The 16,951-nt window shown below is 51.3% G+C and overlaps 1 long non-coding RNA gene across 1 annotated transcript in view; it reads right to left on the reverse strand.

The window, feature by feature from the left end:
• Window positions 1–3,897: 3,897 nt before the first annotated feature.
• Window positions 3,898–16,951, reverse strand: part of LOC143504563 (uncharacterized) — a 69,723-nt gene continuing 56,669 nt past the window's right edge. The window contains exon 3 of the long non-coding RNA XR_013127594.1: window positions 3,898–3,966. This is a non-coding gene — a long non-coding RNA (uncharacterized LOC143504563). The remainder of the gene's footprint in view (window positions 3,967–16,951) is intronic.

A 16,951-nucleotide genomic window follows, 5' to 3' on the forward strand; every position in this document is an offset into this window, starting at 1 on the left:
TATAAAAAAAAAACTTAAAGTGCCAGACTTTTGTTATATTCATTCATTGTATATTATATGTACTGTATATTCATTCATTTATTCATATAGGCAATTTATTAATGTATTTATTGTGACGAACAGTTCAACAACAACTGTGAACAACAGCAGAATTGTTGTCGTTTGTGCCAAGTTTGTTATCGGCTTCCTAAAGCGATCATAAGCCATCCTGGACATGGAGTGTACTCACTGAACACTGCCCAGTACACGCCTGGACTCTGATTAACAGGAGTCAACACATCAAATATCCCCTCAGTCAGTAAAGGTTGATTGGGGTTCCGCCGGGCAAGACCAGCGGGAGCAGCGGTGATCAATTACTATTTGATCCGCAACTTTGCATGGCGGAAGGAGCGGAACTTGGACTGAATGCAAATGCTAATGTAGTAGGAAATGCTAAAGGAGACGAACAAATTCATTTAAAATGAACATGCCAGTCCAAGCTGGACCTACTGGGAATTCAGAACGGGTCCACTCTGTGGTTCGTCCTGCGTAAATGACAAACCCATGAACATGAAGTGTGGCTGCTGTAGCTCTCGTTATCTAAAGGTCTGAGGAGTCCTCTGCTATCCATATTATTACTCTCGCACCTTAATGTAGCAGCGGTGTATCACCTGGGTTTATTGTAGATGAATCTCCACCTCGAAATGGCTCTCCCCTCTATTTATTCCTCCTTCTAAATCTATCACTGCACAGTGTGCACCAGGGCTCCCTTCCTCAACAAGCCCAATTTCTTTGGTCTTACAAATCACATATTCTTTCTTCTCTTCCACAGGCCTGCAGCTTCTTACATGTTTATTTCATGTTTATGTTTGTGCATTCGTGTGTGTGTGTGTGTGTGTGTGTGTGTGTGTGTGTGTGTGTGTGTGTGTGTGTGTGTGTGTGTGTGTGTGTGTGTAGACCCACAGGCTGTGCCTCCATTTATGACCTGCTGCTTATCTATTACAGGCTGCATGGTCTGCTGAGCTCTGCTTCCCCTGGCTGCAGGTGGACTCAGGTTTCCTCCACCCTGTAGTTCTGGAGCAGTGCTACTACGTGGGAGCCAGCCCCACACACCTGCCCCCCCCCCACCCGTGACCTCTCAACCTTGACCTCACACGAGCAGCTGTACACGAGGGCAGCCATCACTCAGCAGCGGTGCGTTACCGGGCCGGGCCACCTCGGGCCAGGGTGCTCCCGTTCGGCTGGACAGGGTGACAGCTACCGCCCCACGCTCACCTCTCCACCCACCTCCACCCCCACAGTGGGCCTGGGGTGTGGCCAGCCGAGAAGCCCCACCCCCGTGCCACAGACACATGCTGCAGTCACACGGTACACGTCCTACACGTCCTAATCGCGAGTCACGTTGGCCGTATAAATGGACCTCCCTTTTACACTCCCGGCGGTCAGTAATAATGTACAACATAAAATAGTCACTAATAAAAGAATGAAGAGAGACAGAGTTGATTTCACTTCTTTTTTTTTGGTGTGCGTGCTAAAAAGCGGCGAGGGTGTCTCTCTGCCCCATCTTCTGCAATTATACAAGGAAATGTCTCATAATTGGCACTTTCTTTATGTCGGCCCATTATCAATGTCCCTTACAGGCACAGAGGCACAAAACCCTCTGGATGTTGCAAAACTCACAGTGCCTTTACCACCATTCCCAGCAATAAAGACTGCTATTAACAGGAGAGGGTGAGAGAGGCCTAGATAGATAGATAGATAGATAGATAGATAGATAGATAGAGAGAGAGAGAGAGAGAGAGAGAGAGAGAGGTGAGAAGGCACTCCTGGTCAGTGTTTATTTAATCCGCTGCAGGCTGCTCTCACCGGGGGGGGGGGGGGGGGGGGGGGGGGGGGGGGGGGCAGGAGAATATGCAAGCAAGAGTCTGGCAGAGAGGCAGAGAGGCTCCGAGCGGCCTAAGAGGCTAAGAGCTGGCTGCTGCTAATTGGGACTGAAGGGGGGCTTCCTCCTGGAACAAGAAAGATGTGTGTGTGTGTGTGTGTGTGTGTGTGTGTGTGTGTGTGTGTGCGTGCGTGTGCGTGTGCGTGTGTGTGTGTGTTGGAGAGAATTGTGTGTCTCTGCTCTGTTGCTTTATAATATAAACTTGGTGGAAAGGAGTCTGGAGGCTGTAACCTGAGGCCTCACACACACACACACACACACACACACACACACACACACACACACGCACACACACACAGCATCCACAGCGTTGTAAAATATTACTTCTTAAGCCACAATACATAATATGGTGCAAGAGAGGAAGAATAAGCTATGGTGTCATCATCTCTTCAACCTTCAAATGACCTTCATCGCTCCCTCCACACTCTTCCTCCCACAGTTTTGTGTACAGTCTCCTGTTCCCGTATCAATGTAGGCTGCATTCACCCTGATCCAGGCCTGCTCTCTTATTAACAGCCTTCTGGAGCACACAAACCAACACAAAGGGAAGTCGGCCAAACTACAGAATCAGGAAGCAACAACAAACAAATAAATAAATAAACAGATGCGTCCGGCACTATTACGTAAGGTGGCCCAGAGCCGTGGGAATGAGTTAGAGCTGGCCTAGGTGGGGCCGTCACGCACACACACCCACCCGGCCGTCCCGCACACACACCCACCCGGCCGTCCCGCACACACACCCACCCGGCCGTCCCGCACACACACCCACCCGGCCGTCCCGCACACCCACCCGGCTGTCCCGCACACCCACCCGGCCGTCCCGCACACCCACCCGGCCGTCCCGCAGCCATCCCCGTCATCCCGTGTGCTCTGGAGCGAACAGCAGGTTTAGCAGCACTGCACTGGGCAAGCGCCTTGAACCCAAGTCCACTTAAACCCCCCTACGCCCCCTGCTGGCCTGTGTCGTGGCCATTTCCATGAGCATAGTTTGCACACGGACGTCCTCACCCAGAGTCCAACACACCTTCTGCTCTACAGATCAGAGATATCCAAGCCAGCGCAGGTCACGCACCAAACATCAGTCTGACACTTTCTTTGATTGGTAACATAGGGTAAACTGCAAAGGCAATCAGCAGAAGATGTTATATGGTCAGCACACACACACACAATCACACACAGTCACAAACACAAACACACACACACACACACACACACACACACACACAGACAGACACACACAAACACAAACACACACACAGACACACACACACACACACACACACACACACACACACACACACACAATCACACACAGTCACAAACACACACACACACACAAACACAAACACACACACACACACACACACACACACACACACACAGACACACACACACACACACACACACACACACACAGACACACACAAACACAAACACACACACACAGACAGACACACACAAACACAAACACACACACAGACACACACACACACACACACACAATCACACACAGTCAATTTCCTCTACATACCTTCATTTCTCTCACACAGACATACACACATACATGCACAACTTAGTCTCCTCATCTCTGAAAACCTGGACAGCTCTTGTCTCACACTTTTATCTATTAACAAGCGGTTAATTTGCCATTAGATATGAACACATTAGCACGGCGTTCGCACAGGGAATGAAAGCAGAGCTGTGTGCTAAGAGCTCTGCTAATAGGCTATTTGGAGTTATTAGTCCACATTAATATTCCATTACCTGTCAGCACTCACTCCTGAAAGGTGTAAAGCTGTGGAACCTGCCAGGAATGGCCACCAACATCAAACACCCAAACTTTTTAGGCAGATTCTCAAGCGAGTGACCAGGACCAACTCTAATAGCCTAATTGGGACCATCGGACCTGACGGTGAACTCCAAGAGTGTCAGAGAGGAAAACTCTTGCAATTATCAGAAGAGGAATGTGGGTCTTACCTTGTTTTAGGCGATGTTGTTAACCATTCCTCGTGCTTCTCGAATGTTATCAAGTAAGCTGCAATCTCCTGCAGGACAAACACAGACATGCTGTGGTTACAGAGTATCACATCAGTGGCACAAAGGCAGAATCTAAAACTGTGAAGTGACCAGAGCATGATGGGATTATCTTTTAGAGAATCTAACACATGAAACAGCACCAAACAAAGACAACGGGCCCACCAACAAACCATCGACATCCACCTGAACAGACCTGCTGCCGTATCACAGAGCCGTGATTACACCTTCTCCCCTGAAACAAGTCATCACGTACACCCGTATTCTCCATTCACTTCACCATCACCGTCTCATGTGAAATTTATGATTCTGCTCTGAACCGAAACTATGTACAAACAATGATTCCATTTCACTTAGCTTTGCTTACACAGCTTCCAACGGACAGGTGGACAGGACAAATATGTTAAAATAATTGTTTCTGTTAAGTTAAACCACAAAACATGACTGCAATTGATGCAATTTCAGGTGCAGGCAGTCACAGCTGTCACGAAACAAAAAGGACAGGAGGAGAAACGGAAACTCCATCCTATTATTCTTCCACAAAGCTAATCATGGGAAAGAGATGCAGGCTGTGGCTGAAAGACAACCTTGTGATTACCTGTGACAAGCAACCATTCATTTCTCACCTGAGGCATTTGTCATTTGCTCAAACAAAGACAGCATACAAAGCAACAAGAATGACTCGGGCTGTCAGCAGGAATCAGATTATTCACCATTCAAGCCCGCTGCACGGCAAGAATTAAGATGTAATGATGAGAGGAATAAACAAAAGGAAAACGCGAGATAGTTGCGACTTAAACCGCATCACTTCAAATCCAAGAGTGTCTGACAGCAATCACACTGCTTCTGACAAAGTGAATGGGAGTGAAATGGACTCTGATTGTGCAGTTGTGACAGCTCACCACCGTAATAAGCTGTTGACAGCACGGGGGGAAAAGTTCACTCTGTTCTGATCTGTTCACGCAGAGGAGTTTCTGAGAGCCTGTCAGTCTCACGCAAAACATACCGAAAAGGCAAAATATTAATGCTGAAAGTAGCACAAGTGTGACAGTAGAGGTATCACGTGCCAAAGTTTGCATATTAGTATGTGGCAAAGTTTTTCAATATCTTTTGATTCTCTTAAATAATTCAGTTAAATAATTACCACCTCTGATGATTTAATTTGAAACACCGTGAGTCGATACAGTAATTTTCTCACAGCTTGGGTTAGGAAGTTTCCTCAAGTAATCCACATCAATTGCAGCTGTCTGTGTGCTCCATATATCCAAGAATTACCGCTTACTGATCACATTAAACAAGAGAAATATATAGATATTAGGTTTGATACCAAACGCAACCAGAACGTGTCCGTGTCAGGCACTGTCCCTTCTGTAGCTTCGCTCTGGCACACGGGGCACCAGTGCCAGCCTGTCGGGTAGCTCCAGGGCAACGGAGATGCCAGGCCTGCCCGCGCCCGTGCCAACAACAGCAGCAGCGGTGCCATGCTAGTGTGCCGAGGACCGACGCTGGCGTTCTGGCCCGCTTTCCAGTACATGCTGGGTGGGGGGTTGGGGGGGGTGGATGTGCCGTGAGATGACAGAAGACGGAAAAGCTCGCCTGCAGTGGAGAAGCAGAGGGCAGCCTGTTCTCTCCATCAGCAGCACAAGCCCCTGGCAAAGGGGGGGGGGGGGGACTTTCCATATTCCATACGTGATGAGGTAAGATCTGGCAAAAGGGTTTTTAAAGTCTCTGCATAATAGCATCTGATATAAATACTTACAGAGCATTGCATATAAGAAGGGGATAATCTACAGAAGACGAAGAGAGAGTGTAAATTAGAAGGAACAGAAATTGCAGGGAGAAAAAAAAGCATGGTGAGCCTAGAGATTAGTGTTTTTAGTAAAGATGCATTATTCATTAGTAAACTCTGTGGCTGAAGAACTGAATACAGAAGCATTTAATATGTGTGGGAAATGAAGCAGACCGAGGCACTGGGATTCTGCTCATGAACGGCGCTAATGGGTCCTGGTGTTGGGGGCGTCTGTGCAGTGAGTGAGAGAGAGCCGGGGGCGAAGCTCCTTCTTTGACCTTGACGTCCATTAGAGATGCCCACCCCCCCCCCCCCCCCCCCCTCCCCCTACCCCCACCCGTACACCACTACCGGCACCGGCAATGGCACCAGCAGCTGCACCGCCTCCCGCATTAGAAGTCAACACGCCAACCTCTGTGCAGCAATAGCGGGAGGGGAGCCCTGGTCCGGTAAACAAGCGCCGAACCCACTCCGTACGCTCTCCAAACAGATGTTCGAGGATTATTCCAAACCCCCTGATCAACCATAAAGGTGCAATCACCTTACCGCGAGAAAAACAAACAAAAACAGACGTAGCACCATTAAACAGCTGCAAGAGACAAAGTTTGCTTGGTGGTGTAATGAGGTGGGTGGAGGGTGGGGGGTGCGGGTGGGAGTGGGGGGTGCACTTTCAGGCTGATTTGGGCACCGTTGTCGGCAGCATGCAACTGCTCGTTGATTGAGCATCAAAGGCCAGCAGTTGTCAACTGTCTGTGAACTCCAGACTGGCCTCACTGTTGGCCTCCTTCTCTGGTCCAGGCACTCAGGAAAACCACCACATTAAAGAGTCCAAACACATGCTCGATCTCTCTCTCTCTCTCTGTCTCTGTCTCTCTCTCTCTCTCTCTCAATGTTCAGGTGTTTCTCAGTTCACACAGGCTGTGGATATTCTACACAACCACACAAGAGCAATCTGATTAATAAGACCGCATTACAAGCACGTACATGCGTTAATGTAGAATGTGTGTTGTAAGATTCAAAGGACGAAAATCAGCATCTTAAAACAGGAACCTGCCACTGAGCTACCTGTGTATCTTGGCATCATCTCAAACCTCTGTTCTTGCATTACCGCTAAGAAAATGAAGACTTCGACATGGGGGGAGTCTGTAAAACCCATGTATCAGGGGCTTACATCAGAAAAGCTGATTACAGAAAAGTGCTGTGTCTCCCTGCACCTGTTTAAAATGCTCTTAATATGCTAAATAGTGTCACCTCTACAAGCAGATCTAGCAGCCATCACGCAGGTCTTTTTCTCTTCTGCCTTTCTCCCTGACTGGAATGTCATTTTGACATGTCATTTCCTGAAGGCTCAAACGAGGGCCTCTCCACAGCTCCTTCGTTACGCCGCAGAACGCGTCCTGGCCAACAACATTACCTTCGTGCTTTTCACTCAAATTGTCATTCCTCACACAGGTAAAGTGGGCGTATCTGGGAGGATGGGCGTCTGGGTGGGAATGTGCCGCGGTTTAAAAGGAAAGAGCTTTTATAACGCTCGGCCTCCACCTGCGCTTGAGCCGGGCGAGGAGGGGGTGGAGGTCAGTGCGTCGGGGGAGTGTCTGCGAGGTCAGGCCCGCCCTACACACCCCCACCATCCAATAACATTTCAGCGTGCGAGTCACCGGGCAGACATTCGATGAGGGCGTGCAATCCTGTGGCAGCAAAAACCTCCGCGTGACCCCTGTGCTTTTGAATCAGCACCACCTCCACCTCCACCCACCATTTGTGTGTCTCACGGCAGCAAAATGCGCATCCACCCCTATATTCCTTAAGTGTCAAAATCTCCACCCACCCCTGTGCACCTGCAGTAACAAAACCTCCACCCACCTCACCATGTTCCAGGCTGACCTGCCAAATGGCTGTTTGTCGCCTCTTTTGATGGCTTGACTGATGTCTTCGAAGAAACGTGTTAAGAGGATCAAAAGAGACAGGGCAGTTCAGCTGAAACCACTGTAGCTATTCCATTAAAGGAGGAGATAGGCCACTCTTTGGCATTATCTCAGCAGGAATCAGACACCTGTCTTTAAACACCATCCATAATGACTCCCCCTCCCAAGAGCAACCGAACACAGGCAGAAAAGCTGCGTGAAAATCCTTAGAGAAATGAACCTCACCATTTGAATACTAATGCAGTGTTCCGTCTGATGCAGCACTTTCAGACTGTTTAATTTGAAGATCTAACCACCTTTTTGAGCACGGGGGGAAAAAAGTGCCAGAAAATAAAAAGTGACATTTAAAAAATGATCAAATGGGTTCATCATTCACGGTGTGCAGTTTCATGAGAAGCATATACGTCAACCTCATTCTTTCAACCCACACTGGATTTCACTTCAGTCTCCTCGACGTGTCAGTGAGGCTCTGCTCCCAAAAGAGCCCTGCACTGAAACCCACTTTCATGCTCCCTGCTATGTTAGAGAGATACCAATAAGACCCAGATCTGCTAGAGTCATAAAGTGGGCTAGAGAGGGCTTTTTAAAACATAAGATAAATGCACTTGAAAATAGATTTGAGCACAAAGGATGCTTGTTTACTTTTTATATATCATTGTGGGTAGCGGGAAAAAAAATATCCACAGGCCCGCAAAAAATAGGACAATTGGCAGCTTGTGTATATGTGTGGATATGGCGCTGTCTGAAGGGCTGTCGGCACACGCACTCCGTGCTGTATGTGATTGTGACCTTGCCCTGTACTAGAGAGCAGGAAGTCGGGGGGGTGTTGCAGATGGATGCGGGAGGGAGGGGGGGAGAGCCTCTCGGCCTACGGCACCTCCCAGGATGCCTTGCTTTCGCTGGAGAGCGAGGTCATCTGATATTTCCTCCAGGGCAGCCCGTGAAACCGACCTGGCCGGCTAAGGGTGCAAATGGATTTGGGGAGGGTGGAGTGGGGGGGGGGGATCTGAGAGGGGGGGCTGTGCTACCCAGGCATCCCTCAGGGCAAATAGAAATGCAATTAGGCATAAGAGAGAGAGACTGCGGGGAGGGACAGTGAGGAAGTACGAACAATACGGAGAGATGAGAGGATAAATGAGAGCGGGGGGGAGAGGTGTCATGGCTTCGGGAGGAGGGAGAGACAGGTAGGGGAGAGAGACAGGTAGGGGAGAGAGACAGGAGGAGGTATAAAGGTCAAGGGCTTCAGATTCAGGCACGCTGTCTCCCGCCTGCAGCACCGCTCATTAGAAACGGACCCGTCCATTTGCATCGCAGGACGCCGCATAGGAGACCGCACATCTGAAGCCCACTCCTGATGCCAGAGCAGGAACCCCGTCCTCATTTAAAACTTCCTTCCTTAATTCAGCGTGTGCTTCGTCTTCACGTGGTGCCATTGCTGGGTCACTGTTGCTGGGGAAAAAAAAAACCCCAGAGCAGAATCTCAAAGCGGCATGGAGCTTTTGTGAATGTATTTTGCGCCGTTTTAAAACTTAAAATTGAGTTTATATTCTTCAAAACCATCAGTTTGTTTACTGTTTTGGACCGGCATAATAATGCGGACAGTCCCCCACACTTTTAGAGCGGAGCCGAGCTGTGAGGACACCTGAGCACAGGACGCACGAGGACGCAGGACGGCAGAGCAGACGCCACAAAGGCCCTGCGCCTTCCAACAGATGTGGTTGGCATCTGCTGGCATAGCATGGTACGGCTCTACGAGTCCCCAAGCAGGGTTAAAAGGCCCTCCTTTCCACCCGTCTTGGCCATTAATCTGGGTGGCTTGCGTTACAGACTCTGCTCTACAGCCCCTCTGGAGCCGACTGCCCACCGCCATCCAATACCCACGATGCTCTTTACCTCGCCCTCTCCGAGAGGCTTTGGCCCCCAACCTGCTGACTCCACAGAAAGCGTCAGGACGGGATGTTTCAAGCCCATTTGCGGGATGGAGGGATCTCTGTCAGCAAGCGTTTGTCCAGGGAGGGGAGGTGGATGGAGTGCATCACTGGTGCACACAGGGGCCCGTCCCTCAGCTTTTAAAACCCACCTGAGGCAGTTTGCCCTCCACCTCTCTCCGCATTTAAAGTGCACGTGGCTCATATCTCTTTCCCAGAACCGGGCAGCGGGGCCCGCCCCGGCCGCCTACATTATACATGCAGCGGGTGCTGCGATCAATGACAGATCGATCTCCGAGAGCTTAGATGTTTTCCAGCTGGTGGTCAGTTCTTGGCTCGGTCCACCGCTTTGCACGCCCCGTCATCGCCCTGAGCCTCGCGGCGAGCTCCAGGGGTCCGCTGCTTCTCCCAGGCTGTCCACCCCAACCCCCGCCCACCCCAGCCGGGCTCCAGCCTGCCTGGCCTTTGTTTCCACAGCCTGAACCCAGCACACAGCAGCCGGGTGCCGGGAGTGAGCAGGACGCAGAGGGAGGCGTTCTTGGGACGGGGGGGGAGAGAGGAAGCTTTGGCACTTAGTTAAAGTGCCCTGCAGCTGGTGCCAGGGCTGCTGTCTGGGATACAAATGAAACTGTCCTTTGAGGAGACATCATCATTTAAACATGGGACAGGCTGATTGGTCAACTGATCACCACCACCTCTTCACCATTACCTCCGTTCACCTTCAGGACATGTGGGCAGATGAAAACGGTTTCTAAAACTTTTTTTTTTTTAATATTTCTGGTATAAAATGCATTAAGGAATATATAAGGAGGTAGTGAGACTTCAGGAAATGAGAACACCCCAGGTCTTTGTGTTTAGAGCAAACAGTTGAAAAATGAAGGACTACTTAATCTAAGGCTGCTGAATCTAGGTTATAAAAAAAGTAACTGTGGCAATTTCCAAGCGGTAGGAATCTGTGTAGCGGACTGATTCCAGCCAAACAGCCGACATTTGGAACAAATGAGAGAGATGCACGGAGGGCTTCTGCGTGTCCCGTTAGACGGCGTCCAGCGCCACGCTGTGCACACGCGTCCCTTCCCATCCGCTGCGGAGGACATGCCGAGTGACTCTCCAGCGGGGACGCGGTGGGACGTTCTTTTCCCACGTGCGGGGGGAGGGGGGCGGCTCATTTGTAAACGTCGGGCCGCGCGCTCCCTCTCCGTGGGTCTCAGCGGGCGCCGGCTTCCTGGTGTCCAGCCGTGCTCTCCTCCAGCCTGCCCTCTTCCGTCCGGTCCCGTGGTCCTCTCCATCATCCGTGCGGCGGGGGGGGGGGGCGCCTCCCCATGCCAGAGCCTCCCCACCCGCCGTCCGACCCGGTGAGGACAGGGGAGGGCTGGATCCCACCTCCATGTCTGAGCACACTGGGTGGACACTGGCCGCCGCTGATGAGCCTGCCGTCTCTGCAAGGCATGCTGGGAAGACGACGTTTGGAAACACCGCACATGCAGGCAAGGGCGATTTCACACTTGGAAGACAACTTGTGATCTGTGAAGTATTTCCATATATCCTACAGTCCGTATGACACTGTAAAGCCTGCAGGAAGGAGCGGTCCATTAAGAGAGGGGGTCTGATTCCGCCGTGGAGCCCGACCTGTACGGAGGCTGCTTCTGCCTCTGCTCCTGCCGAGACAGGCTCGTTTTAGGGGATCATGCGCCAGAGTGAGATGTGAATCTCCCACACTGTCACTAAGCCCGGTTGAAGAGAGCCCCTGCAGGCAGATTGGGCCAGACCAACTACCAGAGCCCGTGCACCCAATCACTCACACTGTTCAATCTCCTCCATCAGAGGGGCCTTCCTCCGTGACCTCTCCTTCCTCCCCCCGGGGCCTGTCCGCCAGCCCCTGCCTCTGCCATTGTGCAATCTGGCAGTCTGTTTATTTCAGGGCCGAAAATCAATTAATGCTGGAATTATCCCGTGAATACCACCATTCAGCAGTGTAAATGACTGAGGTGCCCTTGCGTGAAACCAATTTCGAATTTTCGCTCTGAGATGCGGCCAGTACCGCGCACTGGGGCTCCCCGCAAAATTACGCTTCGTCTCGACTGTCCTGTCACCGCTGGCCAGCCATGCGGCCAGGCGTGGAGTTAATGCACGTCCACCCTCTAGGCCAGAGAGGGATGAAAAGAATGAGGGAAAATAAACAATAGGATGGACAGTGAAGCTAAAGTTCAAAGGCACGTTTTAAAACGTCCAGTCAGAATCAATGGGTCAGTGCTGGAGAGAGAGTTGCTACAATACCCAATCTAAAAGTGTACTGACGGGACAAACATGTCAGAGAAAAGACACTTACAGGGAGGAGTGTTATTTTAGCTCAGTCAAAGTCGTGCTCGACAGAACAGAGGGGTATTCTCTTAAGGACCGACACAAAGGCTTTCTCCCGCAGACATGAAGGCAGGAGGCAGAGGCAAAGGGCAGAAGATGGTGCGGCTTCAGAAGAGTCGTGAAAGGCGTGTGGAGAGGTGAGGAGCGTTCACTTCCTGTACACAAGCAGCAATCAGACTCTCTCACTCTTTCTCTCCTTTCTCACATACACAACACACGCATGCATGCATGTGCACACAGCCACACGCACCGATGCTCAAACACACACACACACACACACACACACACACACACACACACACACACACATCCTTCCCCTCCCTTTCCTCTCTTGCCTTTCATGCCACCACGCTGCCTGGTTTGATTTGCCAGTGGACGGCAGGCTTTAATTGAAGTGTTTTCACGTTATCGGCCCTGTGCATCGGCCGGGTCCGCCTTTGTTCACCTCACAGGCAGCCCATCGGGTAGCCCGTCAGGCGGCCCACTCCCTCCACTCACTGCTGGCTCTTTGTGCTGAGATTACAATACAGGGTGACTGGCAAGGTCACGCCAAGACCGACTCGACGCCGGCGAAATCTCTCCTTGATGCCGTTTACCTTTAGAGTGGCAGCCCGGCCGTTGTCTCACCGCTAACCCTCAAGATGCCTCTCCATCGCAGGGGCACTTCCTGCATCCTGGTACCTCTGGCTCCGCGAGACACACGCATCACGCGCCCCTATCGGACGACAATAATATTTCTTCGCCTCTTCGCCGCTTTGTTTCAGTCTGATCCACGCAGAGCGACCCAGACTCGGCAATGCCTGGAGTGATCTGAAATCTAGCCCCGTGCTAAGCCCTCAGTCGGCGCTCAGTCAAACAGGCAAGCGTCTTTGTGGCCGCTCCTCTCTCTCCGTCTCCCCATACGCTGCAGGATCAATCGCTCAGACGGTCTCATGACCTCCTCCTTTGTGGGCTCAGACGTTCTATTTCAGAGCAACCCCCCAGTGTTTGTTTAGCTCACCCCAGACGCTATATGCACTTCATTAAACAAGCAGAAGAGAATTGTCACCTGGTTCAATTTGTTCGCTCGCGGCTACCTCGAACGGGACTCACGGCGGGGGAGCAAAAGGAGCCAGATACAGGTGTTAATGAGGCAACCGCGTTAGACTTCCTTCGCCTCTCAGCCTCCTCACAGAGTTTCGCAAAGGCAAGGAGGTGCGCTGACGAAAGCAAAGGGACGACCCTGTCCGGACCTTGGCTCGGCTCTCGAGGTGGGGGTAGTGGGAGTGTGGGGTCGCCCCCCCCCCCTCCCCTCCCCCCCTCATCCATCACCTCCACCCATTCACAGATCATTTAGCGGCGCCCACCACGTATTTCATCATCAGCGGCGGACGTGGCCCGCACTACCGGCGTGCGGCCTACACCTGCACAGCTCCAGCGTGCCATGAAGAAACAATGTTGGTAATCCCCATCGTTATCCATTTATACCTTTATTTCATCCATTCCACCTGGTAAAAAAAAAAAAAAAACCTTTCTGACAAATGGCTTAAATAAATAAATAAATCATTGAGTGCAAAGATGAATCTGGAAGAGAGCAGGTGCCAAGCAGTAATATCATTCCCAGCCATGCATCAACGTTACTGCGGGCTGCATTGGCGCTCGGGCGGGCAGTCTGGAAGGGCTCCCGTGCCAGCACATCAATCGGGCCGGCCCGAGCGCGGGACAGCCGGACACGGCCTCCCGCAGCGACCTGCACACGCGAGCGGTAAACATCAGACGGCGCCCGCTCAAACAGGGGCGGCCTTTCTGAGCGCCCTCGCGGAGACCGGGACCAGGCCTCCGTATTCATGTCCGTCCAAGCCCTCTGGCAGACTCTATCCGTGACGTCACCCGGAGCGAAAGGCGTCCGGGTCTTAAGTGGCTTGACCGCCCGCTGCGGGGCTGAATCCCAGCGGGTTTCCCACGCCCGTGCACAGCCGGCCGGGGAGCAGGAAGTCGTGATTGGCTCATCTCGCCATTGGTCATACAGAGGGGTGCTTGTTGAAGATGTATGCTGGATCACGGAGACAGAACTGTCAGGTTAATTCTGGCCCGGTGGATGAGTTTTAAGGTGGGCTGTGATTGGCTACTTACACATGCCAGCATGGCGGTTCATCATCCCAGCCTGGTGGCAATCACAGCAGTGGACATCTGGACTGCGCAAATAATTATGATTTTTTTTAAAGTTGATAGAAAATCTACATATTTTTAAAAGGCTTTGCACTGCAAAAATATTTCGACAGAAACATCTTGGTGGCCCTCTACCACCTTAACTAGGGAGTTTTTCCTTGCCATTGTCGCCCTTGGCTTGCTCACTGGGGGCTAGGACTCGGCACTTGTTAAGCTGCTTTGTGACAACAACTGTTGTAAAAGGTGCTATATAAATAAAATTTGATTGATTGATTAACAAAAACAAAAGCAAATATGCCCCTAAAAGAGAGGAAGAATAAACATTGTTTATTAATCCCTCGTTCCATAAGAGTCCAATGAATTTATGAGGAGACCGATTATAATCAGCACTGTTCAGCTTCAAAGAAACCGCAGGATTGGTGCACACATCTTCAGAGATCTCCGCCAAACTCCATAACAACCAAAATTTGAATGAACTGAATGGAGGCACACGACAGTCACGAAAGTAAAGAAGTGAGGGCAGAGACCGCTTCCTCGCGTGAAGAAGTGAGGACAGAGACCGCTTCCTCGCGTGAAGAAGTGAGGACAGAGAGCGCTTCCTCACGTGAAGAAGTGAGGACAGAGACCGCTTCCTCACGTGAAGAAGTGAGGGCAGAGACCGCTTCCTCACGTGAAGAAGTGAGGACAGAGAGCGCTTCCTCACGTGAAGAAGTGAGGACAGAGAGCGCTTCCTCACGTGAAGAAGTGAGGACAGAGAGCGCTTCCTCACGTGAAGAAGTGAGGACAGAGAGCGCTTCCTCGCGTGAAGAAGTGAGGGCAGAGAGCGCTTCCTCACGTGAAGAAGTGAGGGCAGAGAGCGCTTCCTCACGTGAAGAAGTGAGAGCAGAGAGCGCTTCCTCGCGTGAAGAAGTGAGGACAGAGAACGCTTCCTCACGTGAAGAAGTGAGGACAGAGAGCGCTTCCTCGTGTGAGGAAGTGAGGACAGAGAACGCTTCCTCGCATGAAGAAGTGAGGGCAGAGAGCGCTTCCTCGCGTGAAGAAGTGAGGACAGAGACCGCTTCCTCACATCAAGAAGTGAGGACAGAGACCGCTTCCTCACGTGAAGAAGTGAGGACAGAGACCGCTTCCTCATGTGAAGAAGTGAGGACAGAGACCGCTTCATCGTGTGAAGAAGTGAGGACAGAGAGCGCTTCCTCACGTGAAGAAGTGAGGACAGAGACCGCTTCCTCACGTGAAGAAGTGAGGGCAGAGAGCGCTTCCTCACATGAAGAAGTGAGGACAGAGACCGCTTCATCGTGTGAGGAAGTGAGGACAGAGACCGCTTCCTCACGTGAAGAAGTGAGGACAGAGAGCGCTTCCTCGCGTGAAGAAGTGAGGACAGAGAACGCTTCCTCACGTGAAGAAGTGAGGACAGAGAGCGCTTCCTCGTGTGAGGAAGTGAGGACAGAGAACGCTTCCTCGCATGAAGAAGTGAGGGCAGAGAGCGCTTCCTCGCGTGAAGAAGTGAGGACAGAGACCGCTTCCTCACATCAAGAAGTGAGGACAGAGACCGCTTCCTCACGTGAAGAAGTGAGGACAGAGACCGCTTCCTCATGTGAAGAAGTGAGGACAGAGACCGCTTCATCGTGTGAAGAAGTGAGGACAGAGAGCGCTTCCTCACGTGAAGAAGTGAGGACAGAGAACGCTTCCTCACATGAAGAAGTGAGGACAGAGACCGCTTCATCGTGTGAGGAAGTGAGGACAGAGACCGCTTCCTCACGTGAAGAAGTGAGGACAGAGAGCGCTTCCTCACGTGAAGAAGTGAGGACAGAGAGCGCTTCCTCACGTGAAGAAGTGAGGACAGAGAGCGCTTCCTCACGTGAAGAAGTGAGGACAGAGAGCGCTTCCTCACGTGAAGAAGTGAGGGCAGAGACCGCTTCCTCACGTGAAGAAGTGAGGACAGAGACCGCTTCCTCACGTGAAGAAGTGAGGACAGAGAGCGCTTCCTCACGTGAAGAAGTGAGGACAGAGAGCGCTTCCTCACGTGAAGAAGTGAGGGCAGAGACCGCTTCCTCACGTGAAGAAGTGAGGACAGAGACCGCTTCCTCACGTGAAGAAGTGAGGACAGAGAGCGCTTCCTCACGTGAAGAAGTGAGGACAGAGAGCGCTTCCTCACGTGAAGAAGTGAGGGCAGAGACCGCTTCCTCACGTGAAGAAGTGAGGACAGAGAGCGCTTCCTCACGTGAAGAAGTGAGGACAGAGACCGCTTCCTCACGTGAAGAAGTGAGGACAGAGAGCGCTTCCTCACGTGAAGAAGTGAGGACAGAGAGCGCTTCCTCGCGTCCATCTTCCCCTCCCGCCTTTTCAGCAATCTCAGTGTTTCGCTGCTGGCAAACCCACTGAGCAGCCTGGAATTACTTATTTAACAGATAACATTTCTTCTGTTGTCAGCAAAAAAAAAAGGTTCTTGTCCATAACAGCATAGAGGCAATGTTGTGTGAAATCAGAGGTCATTTTGAGACAAACACTACAAACAGGAGGGAGCAGGAGTTAGAAGATCACCTCCTCCACATCTTCAATTAATTAGCGCCCAGACACGACGTGACGTGAGAAACACGGTGCCTGAAACGGCATTTGTTTTGCATGCCTTTTCCTTCTCCCCCCCCCCCCCAAAGTGTGAACAAATACGCCTTCCTTTCTGGCAGCATCAAAGCTTGTTTGCGACTACGCGCGCTCATGACGTTTTCATTGAACGTTTCACGAGACCTCAAAAGTCATTGATCTTAATCGGGCAGCGTGATGCTTCTTTGATGCCTATGTCACATCTGCTTTGGGGCTTGTAATGAAAGTGGAACCCTGGGCAGCG

The sequence above is a fragment of the Brachyhypopomus gauderio genome, unplaced genomic scaffold (genome assembly GCF_052324685.1).
Source record: "Brachyhypopomus gauderio isolate BG-103 unplaced genomic scaffold, BGAUD_0.2 sc299, whole genome shotgun sequence".
NCBI lineage: Eukaryota > Metazoa > Chordata > Actinopteri > Gymnotiformes > Hypopomidae > Brachyhypopomus > Brachyhypopomus gauderio.